This window comes from Poromitra crassiceps (genome assembly GCF_964638095.1).
Source record: "Poromitra crassiceps genome assembly, chromosome: 13".
Lineage (NCBI taxonomy): Eukaryota > Metazoa > Chordata > Actinopteri > Beryciformes > Melamphaidae > Poromitra > Poromitra crassiceps.
In genome coordinates this window covers 8,853,602-8,863,269 of record NC_139644.1, presented here as the reverse complement: position 1 = coordinate 8,863,269, position 9,668 = coordinate 8,853,602, and the positions used below count along the sequence as shown (strand labels likewise).

Sequence of the window (9,668 nt, the reverse complement as noted above, 5' to 3'; positions counted from 1 at the left end):
AGTTCAGGCTACATATCAGATTATGAGCTGCCCCTGGTTACATGAGGCCTGATGTAACACCTGCGGCCATCACACCGCCCTTCACACCTACACACCGGCATACATTACATTAGCACGTGTCATTACATTATATTACATCACTCACTCACACACACACACACACACACACACACACACACACACACACACACACACACACACACACACACACACACACACACACACACACACACACACACACACACACGCACACACAGAACTAATTTGAGCAATTCTCAGTCCGTTACTGTAAAAAATATATACAATAGGGTAATAATCTTATGTTATTAACTCCAAGCTCCAATTCCATTAGGCCTACACCATATATTCATCTGTGCACTTTCACACACGCTATTGGGGGCCATTTCTCAAACTGTTTAATATCTGCAGCTAGGCTACATGTATAGTGCACTGTCCCAATAAAATATCTTGTCAAACCACTGGATCTGACTTACAACACATCAAAGACGGTTTATTTCAGGGCAAGGACGTTAACTGCAATCGAATAATTTATCTTTGAGTTATCCAATTTTCTGAAATAACGAAAGCCATATAATCTCTAAAGCAGATCAGAGATGATTGCCTACACGGTTGCAGACGGACAAACATTCGTTCTTCAAAATACATCAATTCAGAAAGAAACGTCTTTATTTTCAAATCGACGGCCACGTTTTTTTTTTTTACAATATTTTTTTTAGAACGGATTCCATTGACCTGAAGCTCGATGCGCTTTCATCACCGTCCAAACGTCCAATCCATCTACTTTAAAGCCACCAGAAGTAGCTCGGGGGTTTCCATCAGAAGCACATTCTACATATTCCACAACATTCCATTGCAGATACATGCATGCCAAGGAAAATAGGAAATATGAATAAATTACACAGAAATGTTGTGACTTACCAATAGTCCTGCTCTTATGTCCTGTTGTTTTGATGGAAGAAAACGGCTTCCAGTATAAAGCCCCTAAGAACTGCAGGATGAAGGAGAGAGAAACAAGAAAAGAGAGAGATGTCATCAAAGGAGGGTCTTGGTAAAAATCCGATAGAGAGCACGGCACCTCTTGTAGTCTGATCGAACCGGTCGGGACAGAGGCGGCCGCTGACAGGTATCGTTAACCTTAAATTATTCCCGGTGAAATCCTGGAAAAAATGCAATAACAGCGTGGGGCGGACAATCCGAGACGGTAGGCTATTGATCACGGTCTTCATATTACGCATGGCTATCATATTTAGGCCTTAAAACGGCTGTAGCTAATCTCAGCCTTTTAGAAATCAGTCTGGGCAGAAAAAGACGTTTCCTCCCGCAAAATCACAGAGAAAAAACTCGGGTGGGGAAGAGAAGAAGGATCGAAAATGCAGGAGAATTAATCTGTAATTTGCAGCAATAATGTGCATTGTTTGCCGTCATGCATGGCATGCGCTCTGTAGGCCTGAAGCAGGCCTGGCGCGCTTTGGAGACAAAAATAAACGAATAAAAATATATGCTAACTTAGGCTATATGAGCCCGAATATGCCTACATAAAACCACAGAAAATATAAAATACAAATTAATGCACTTGAATAGAAACATAAAAAAAACATTCACCAATAGCCTATCATCATATTAATATGAGCCTACCCGTTGCAGCCTATAGCCTACCGTGGCCACCTAACATTTGGCACACAATGCATTCACATAACGTGCTCAAGTAGGCTATTATAACAATAATAACGACCATAACAATAACTTCAAAACAACAGGCTTAAAGTGTTTGTTAAGAGTACCAAACGGCCGCGACACAACGAAATAAATTGAAAGTAAACGAGAGGAGAAGCGGCCCCATAAGGCGAACAGCTGTTTCCACCAGACACACCATAAATAACCTGAGCATCATTCAGCACGAACAAACAACAACAACAACAACAACCACTACCACCACCACCAGAACAACAACAAGAAAACAACATCCAAGAGAAGCCGAGCCCACTAAAGCCGAAACCCGGGTATAGGTTGTCCTGCACCACGGATGAGTTTCCACATGGGTTTGCATGTCCATGTTCCCATGTGGAAAGCCATCCCGGAGAGGAGGCCCTGTCCTCGGGGAGAGCTGTGGGAGAGGTCCGTGCATGTCGCTGCATAGCCGCGCTGATATTAAAGTGGCGGTGGAATAAAATCGTTGGCTTCTCTGTTTCTACTCGTGACAGCTTCCCCCAAACACATAAATCAAACGCAAGGATCCCCCGACCTCCACCAGCCCCGCCACCACCCTATACTACTCCACTACTATAAAGTTATTTATTGTTTCCTTACGCACAGCTCTGGCTGCCCTCCATCCCCATCGCATCGGGCCGGCTGATGGGCTCTCTCTCCCCCCCGCCTGGGTCAGTTAAATGTGGAGCTCTGGAGGAGCAGGATTCAGCAGTGGACTAGTCTAAAGTTGCCTGGAAAGTGATGCAAGCGGCCGACTAGCTTTAGCCAGCTGAGCTAAGCCCATAGGCCGAGACAAAGGGAGGAGAGAGAGAACAGCTGAGGAGCCAGTTTTTCGCAGGGGGAGAGAGGGAGAGAGAGAGGGAGAGCTATAGAGAAAGAAGGGGAATTCAGATGAAATCACGGGTGCGAGTGGAGCTGCAGGCCAATATACCAAATAATAGAAATGGTTGTTTTTGGTTGACAAAAAAAAAGATGAACAAGCTATTGCTGCTCGTTGTGCAACAACAACAAAGGCTATATCATCGTGCATAATTTAGCTAAATGCAAATTAGGCTAAGTGTGTATGTGTGGGGGGGGGGAGTAGGGGGGTATATTGTTAATAATTTACAGAAGGCCTTAAAGCCTCTCTCTCGCTGCATGCAGCTTCACATGATCTGGACAGCTTTGACCCCAACTTTACTATCAGCGCTCTCTCTCTGGTCCCCTTATCTCTGCCTGGTCTGGTGGTGCCGTCACTGCCTCACACACACACACACGCACGCACGCACGCACGCACGCACGCACGCACGCACGCACGCACGCACACACACACACACACACACACACACACACACACACACACACACACACACACACACACACACACACACACACACACACACACACACAAATTGGGGGGGACTTTTTTCTCCCAGCATCATAACAGCGCGTGCACACTCCCACATGTCTTTATCACGGGATGCCAGATGGATCCAAACTTTCCCCACCACAATTTACAAGTTTTATGCTCCTTTATGTCCTTATAGAAAGTTATGTGACCTTAGATCCAACTGAAACTTATTTACATTCAAATGTGCCTGCGGGTCACACAACAAGCAATACGAATAGGCATTATAACATTACAAAATGAAGTTTAGGCCTATGTATTGTATTAACCTACTGATTATTAAAGGATACAGTTGACAGAAAATCAGTCATTAGCCTATCCACTCATCTCACCCGCAGCCGGTGGAAGGATGGATGATTTTTTATTTTATTTTTTGTCCACAAAACCTTCTTGGAGTTTTCCAGGGAGACAGAGTCCCAGCATTCTGCTAAACAACTGAAGTGCATGGTGACCAACTTTCAAACATTATAAAAAACAATCCTATCTGCTCCTCTGGTGTAATCCAAGTCTCCAGAAGCCCTGAGATGACACGTATACTTGAAACAGATGTAATTTACACCGTGTATTCGCTGAGATATTCACTGTAGCCGTGAGCTTATGGCCTGTTTTCACTTTCACTTTAAGTTCACGGGTAGTGAAGATTTCAGCTAAAAAACAAGGTATAAACTTAGCATCTCAGGGCTCCTGCACACATTACGCCAGATGAGGCTTTTTTTATTTAATTTTTTTATTTAATTCTTAGGAGAATGCTGTAACTCTGTGATGTCTAGCCCCTCATCGGATTTGCATATTCATATATAGGTCTGGACGCAAGCACTTTTTATTTTGGACAGATAGGCCTACTGTCTGATTGGCTTGTCGATGTAGGTGGCGGGACTAATCTACCAATGAAGCATTACAGAGCGCTCCAAAAACACACCTGTGAATTAAAGCTATAGGTGTTAGCTACGTTAGCTAAGCCCACTACCTGCTGCTGTAACCATACTTCACCGGGCTCAAAACACCACTGTGAGTGACATAAGGGTGAATTTCCATTTTTGGGTGAACTTATCCTTTAACTATATTCCATAGCTCTTATTAGCAGCACTGTTCGTCTGGGATAGCCTACTCAGCTTCTGGGCGGGGTTACCCCGGGCCAACATGCTCGAGCTGTGCGGTAGCTACTGCTGCGCGCGTCTCTCTCTCTCTCTCTCAGGTGACCTTTGACACAGAACAGCAGTAACTCAGCACTTTAACGATCACCCAGCGGGTAAAGAGCTCCGGAATCTGCTTTTAATGCATTGTTTTATGTATTAATCCATAACACTGTCACTGAGTGGATTTACACACTCTGAGAGAGGGGAGAGACTTTACAACTGAAGCCGTTGGTAACCGTTCAGCTTACAGTACACTCCTATCCTGCAACACTAAATAATAACAGGTGCCCTAAGCACAAGTGTCTGTGTGTTTATAGGATATTGCTGTTAATAATAGGCCTACTACGCCTAGTGAGTCATAATGTTACTCTGAAATCATATTCAGCCTGTGGGGTTTATGTCCATTATTATGCAGCCTTGCCTGACAATATGTTTACATTTTATGAATGAAACCCAACTTCTAGTCTCTTGTCGATTCAGAGCAGTGTTGGGAGTAACCAGTTTCTAAAATAACACATTACTGTAATTCCACTAGCCTACTTTTTGCGATACCTGGTCATCTAATTAGGCTACTTTGAGAGGGAAGTAACTGTAGCTAATTACTAATTTTCTGTAACTTGCCAATGAAAAGTCACACATCTTTTTGGGATGGTAGCTGGATGTTCCGACACTGAAGCACCCTTGGCTTCTGGATGTGGATCCCATTTGTCCAGGTGAGGTCACAGGCTTGCTGGCTATGACCTGCACAGGTTTTCATACATAGTCCAGCAGTTCACAACCTTTTCCCAGTCGAGGCACTTGGAAATCTCAAAAATGTCTGCGGCCCACATCTGACTGTAAACAGTACAGAGGTCAAATCATGTGTTCTCAGCACATTTTATTTGATCGATGAAAGGAGCTGTCCATCAGCACCACACAGAAACAGGAAACTAAAAGTGAGGGGCTGTCTGCAATAGGCTAATTGATTATAAATAACGGTATCATTCAACAATGGAGAAATGCATTGTCATCTATCTAATAAAGGCATGAACCATCTGTCTGTCTGTCTTTCTGTCTGTCTGTCTGTCTGTCTGTCTGTCTGTCTGTCTGTCTGTCCTTCAGATATCTCAAGAACCGTTCTGATTGACTTAAAAACTCGGCGAGTGCGCTTATGGAAACCTAATGGAGGGCAGTGCCGAATTTTGGACATGAGCATAGTGCCACCTACTGCCAACACAAAAAAACGGTTTATCTCGAGAACAGTTTGTCTGATCAACTTCAAACTTGAGGAGTGCGCTGCTGCGAACCCGGCGGAGTGCAGTATGCCAGATTTTTGACATGCGCATAGATACAGTCGGTCTGTGTGGGAACACCCACAACATGTTACTACGGCTGGTGTGCGACACTAGACGGTGGGGGGAAACCCCCCATTTATCTCAATGGGCTAACTCACAAGGACGGTGCTGCAGCTCGACATTAAAGGTGCGTTTACTGAGGTTATTGAATCCCCGATCCTGTCTGCCTGGGCTGGGCTAGCAGCTAAATGCTAACTATGCTGAATGGGGAGAACGGGAGGATTTCCCCCACCCTGACCATGCCCCCAGCTAGCTACCCCAGCGTCAATGACGAAACATTGCCTAAGTCTATAATCATAGCGGCACCTACTGGCTACACAAAAAGTGGTTTATCTCGAGAACCGTTCCTCCGATCGACCTCAAAGTTGGTGGGTACGCTGCTAAGAACCCGGCGGAGTGTATTGGGGGATTTCAAGCAATTCAGACACATGCTTAGTCATAGCGCCACCTACTGGCAACACAGAAAGTGGTTTATCTCAAGTACATTCGTCCGATAAACTTGATGGGGCGCTGCCTGGGACCCGACAGAGTGCAGTGCCAAATTTCATGACATAATAATAGTAAATTGTAATAATAATCACTCTCTTTTTTTTTACCTTTATTTATACAGGGGGAGCTCACTGAGAGCAATGCTCTCTTTTTCAGGAGTGCCCTGTTCACATTCACACACACATTCACACCTGGAAGCTGACCAGTACAACCACAGTCTGATCTGCTGGCCACTGAGCAGCTCCACTGGAGCAGTTGGGGTTAAGGGCCTTGCTCAAGGACACCTCGGTGGTGGTAATGAGGGAGGGGCAAGCGCTGCCTTTTCACTTTCCCCACCCAGATTTATCCTGCCGGTCCCGGGGATTGAACCGACGACCTTCTGGTCACAAGCTCGCTTCTGTAACCGTTGGGCCACCACTGCCCTATTGTAATGTTTTGCAAATGATTTGGTGGCCCACTTGCAATACCTTCGGCTGCCCCCAGTGGGCCCCGGCCTGCACGGCCCACAGGTTGGGAATGGCTGATATAGGCCTATTGCTGCAGTTGAAAATGTGGTTTTGGGTTGGGAGGATCTATCACTCTGCCTCATCTGTCCACAAGTCCAAGCCTCTTTGTGGGTGTTTTTTTCTGAATGCGCATGTCTCCAAACCCATTTACCTGCCACATACCCCCCCCCCTCCCATCACCTTGGTGTCTCTTTGACCTTTGACCTATTTTGTCCAACATGGCACCCCTCACCATCACCACCAGCCTCCACCAAAGATCAGTCAATAGCAGTACTTTTTTGTGCGTCTCTCCCAAAGGCTTTTCAGCGGCTCCACTCGGCCATTTCCGTTGCGTTGAGGTGCAATGAGGTCGAACGGTGACGACAAACCAAACGGTGCACCACAGTTTAAACAGAGAGGCAGAGAGAGAGAGAGGGAGAGAGAGAGAGAGAGAGAGCGAGAGAGGGAGAGAGAGAGACAGAGAGAGAGACCTCTGCCTCCAGTGTGTTTAATCAAACTGCGGGTCTCGTAGGGGCTAGGGGTTTGGTTGTTCGCCCACGTGCTGTCACCCCTCACTATAGATCTCACCGATTACAGCTGGAGCCCGTTTGAGCCCTGACATGCAGGTCAACATGCAGGGATATCAAGTATTAACCTCTTATTTAGGCCTTTTTGGTCCATTTTAAGATCAGACACTACCAGTCAAATGTTCGGACACACATTTTCTTTATTTGGACTGTTTCCCCCCACACATTTCCTAATACATCAAATGTATGAAATAATGGAATCAAGCAGTGACCAAAAAAGTGTTAAAGAAATCAAAACTATCTTAGGCCTATATCTATATTTTAAATTCTTTAAAGTAACCACACTTTGCCTTGATGAAGAGTTAAAGGCGTTGGACAGAAATTCATATAGGATCAACTTCACTGTTTATATTTGTCTAAGAAATTCACTTCAAGCATTTAAGCAGACTTTATATCAAAATGGCTTTAAGAGAATGAAGAACAGTCAACGGTCTACATATTTGACTGGTAGTGTGTGTGTGTGTGTGTGTGTGTGTGTGTGTGTGTGTGTGTGTGTGTGTGGTGATGGTTTCTGTCTTTAGGTTCAATCCACTTGTTTACATGAGGTTTCCATAACTTTACAGAAATCATATTAAGTTCTATTATAGGTCCTGGATTTCATATTCTGTATTCCTGTATCTTGTTGACGACAGCTCAAGCTTGGCAAACTTTCAAAATAAAACTCCTCATGCACCGACAACTCTGTTGGCTGGAAATTTTACTTTGAGGTTTATTGTCCATGTTAAGGCTTGTTGAGGTTGGCAGAGCTCCTGGCTAGTAAGGAAACATGTGTGTGTATGTGTGTATGTGTGTATGTGTGTGTGCGTGTGTGTGTGTGTGTGTGTGTGTGTGTGTGTGTGTGTGTGAGTGCGTGCGAGTGAGTGTGTGAGGTCATATCTTTTTGCATTATCTTGTGATTATTCTGTGGTAAAAGTTGGGCAGAATGATAGACAGAACTGTGTGCTGAGCCAACACGTCTTTGTAACGCGCACATTGAGCTGCCTGGCTGTCTGTATAAATAGCCCTCACAGGCTATTGGTTTCAGTGTGACTTCCTTAACCTCCATGGGTGTGACATGCCAGGCAGGGTTACACTCTCCTCTCTGGCGCTTGTAAGCCTGTCATTTCTCAATTACATTGACGCTCACGCCTTTGGATCTCTTTCAACCCACAGCAGGGTGTTGTTTTGATATGCATCCCCTTATTTAGGTGTAGATGTGAGAGAAAACATTCTTTTCATTCACCCTTGTGAAATATGAACAAATCAGCCACTTATGGAGGCTGTTGCTCCTGGCTGTAGACGCATAACGGAGGCATTACGCTAGCTTCCTGCGGACAAAAGACCTATTTGAACCTGTACAGGCCAGGCCGTGCAGGGCTCCTGCTACAGACACGCAGTCTGCTCCTAGCTGCGCTCTCACCGACTGCAGAAGAGTTTACGGGAATCATGCACACATTCGCCAACAATCGAGACTTAATAAAGGCCCACTTGCTGATTTTCAACCAGCTTTGAACAATGTTTCACAGAACTTCCTGGTCCAAAATATGTCATAATGATGTCATTTGCTAGCAGTTTTGCCACGGTGTCACTATTATGTCAATATTAATCGCATGTATCACTGTCATTATTGCTCTCTCTAACTTAATTCGCTTCCTGGACCAAATGACATCATTATGACATCATTTGGACCAGGGAGTTACTTATGTGAATCAACAGGGAGCTCTTGGCTGAGGCGAGATGGAGAGACGTTATACCAGGGATACTCAACTTGCTTCACCTGGGGGCCACTTTCGTGAAATGATAGAAGGCCAGGGGCCAGTTAATAAACAAACAATATACTTTTTTTTTTGGTAGCGGATTGTAGGTTTTTGGGGTGTCAGCCGGAGTTTAGTCTGACAATGTTGTGCACACCTGATAATTAGTTAGGTCAAGTTAGTTAGGTTAAGTACATACATAAGTGCGTGGGTAGTGAGCAGATGGCGGTGTTTGACAATTTAGCAGCTAAAGATAGATATAGATTATTGAAAGATATTCCATATTCCAGTATTGGCCAGAGTGACATGAACATTTGGACACTTATTCAGCGGGTATCTTGCATGTTGCGTTCAGGTGCACTGTAAAAAACAACAACAACAATTCCATCGCGGGCTGCAAGTTGAGTATCACTGCATTATACCATTCATTTGCACATTATGCTACCGACGTTGTAATGATACAAACCTCTGCAAAAAATCTGCAAAGGGGCCCTTTAATTGAGATGATAATAACGCTGGAAATGCTTGCTGGGCGTTGTCTTGAAGACTAAAACGATGATTTTTGCAGAGTCTGTGCGTTAGCATTATGAAAGTGTCCTGGAAATGAGTCTGTGCTGTTAGCATTATGAAAGTGTCCTGGAAATGCCTCCTGTTATATCACGTCCTGTTATCTTGTAGTGCGTTGTGTTTTGCTTTACTATCTTATCCACTGTGATCCAACATGTTATCCTGCTCTTTATGTTATGTTAGGTCAGAGGTTCTCACCATGGGGTCCGGGGACCACCAGGG

The 9,668-nt window shown here is 44.8% G+C and overlaps 1 protein-coding gene across 1 annotated transcript in view; it reads right to left on the bottom strand.

The window, feature by feature from the left end:
• LOC310787344 (homeobox protein Hox-B3a-like) overlaps positions 1 to 2,404 on the bottom strand; it is a 23,625-nt gene extending 21,221 nt beyond the window's left edge. Inside the window, 2 exon segments of the mRNA XM_083648735.1 lie at positions 940 to 1,009; positions 2,329 to 2,404. The gene's annotated coding sequence lies outside the window, so the exon portion shown is untranslated.
• Between the last annotated feature and the right edge of the window lie 7,264 nt (positions 2,405 to 9,668).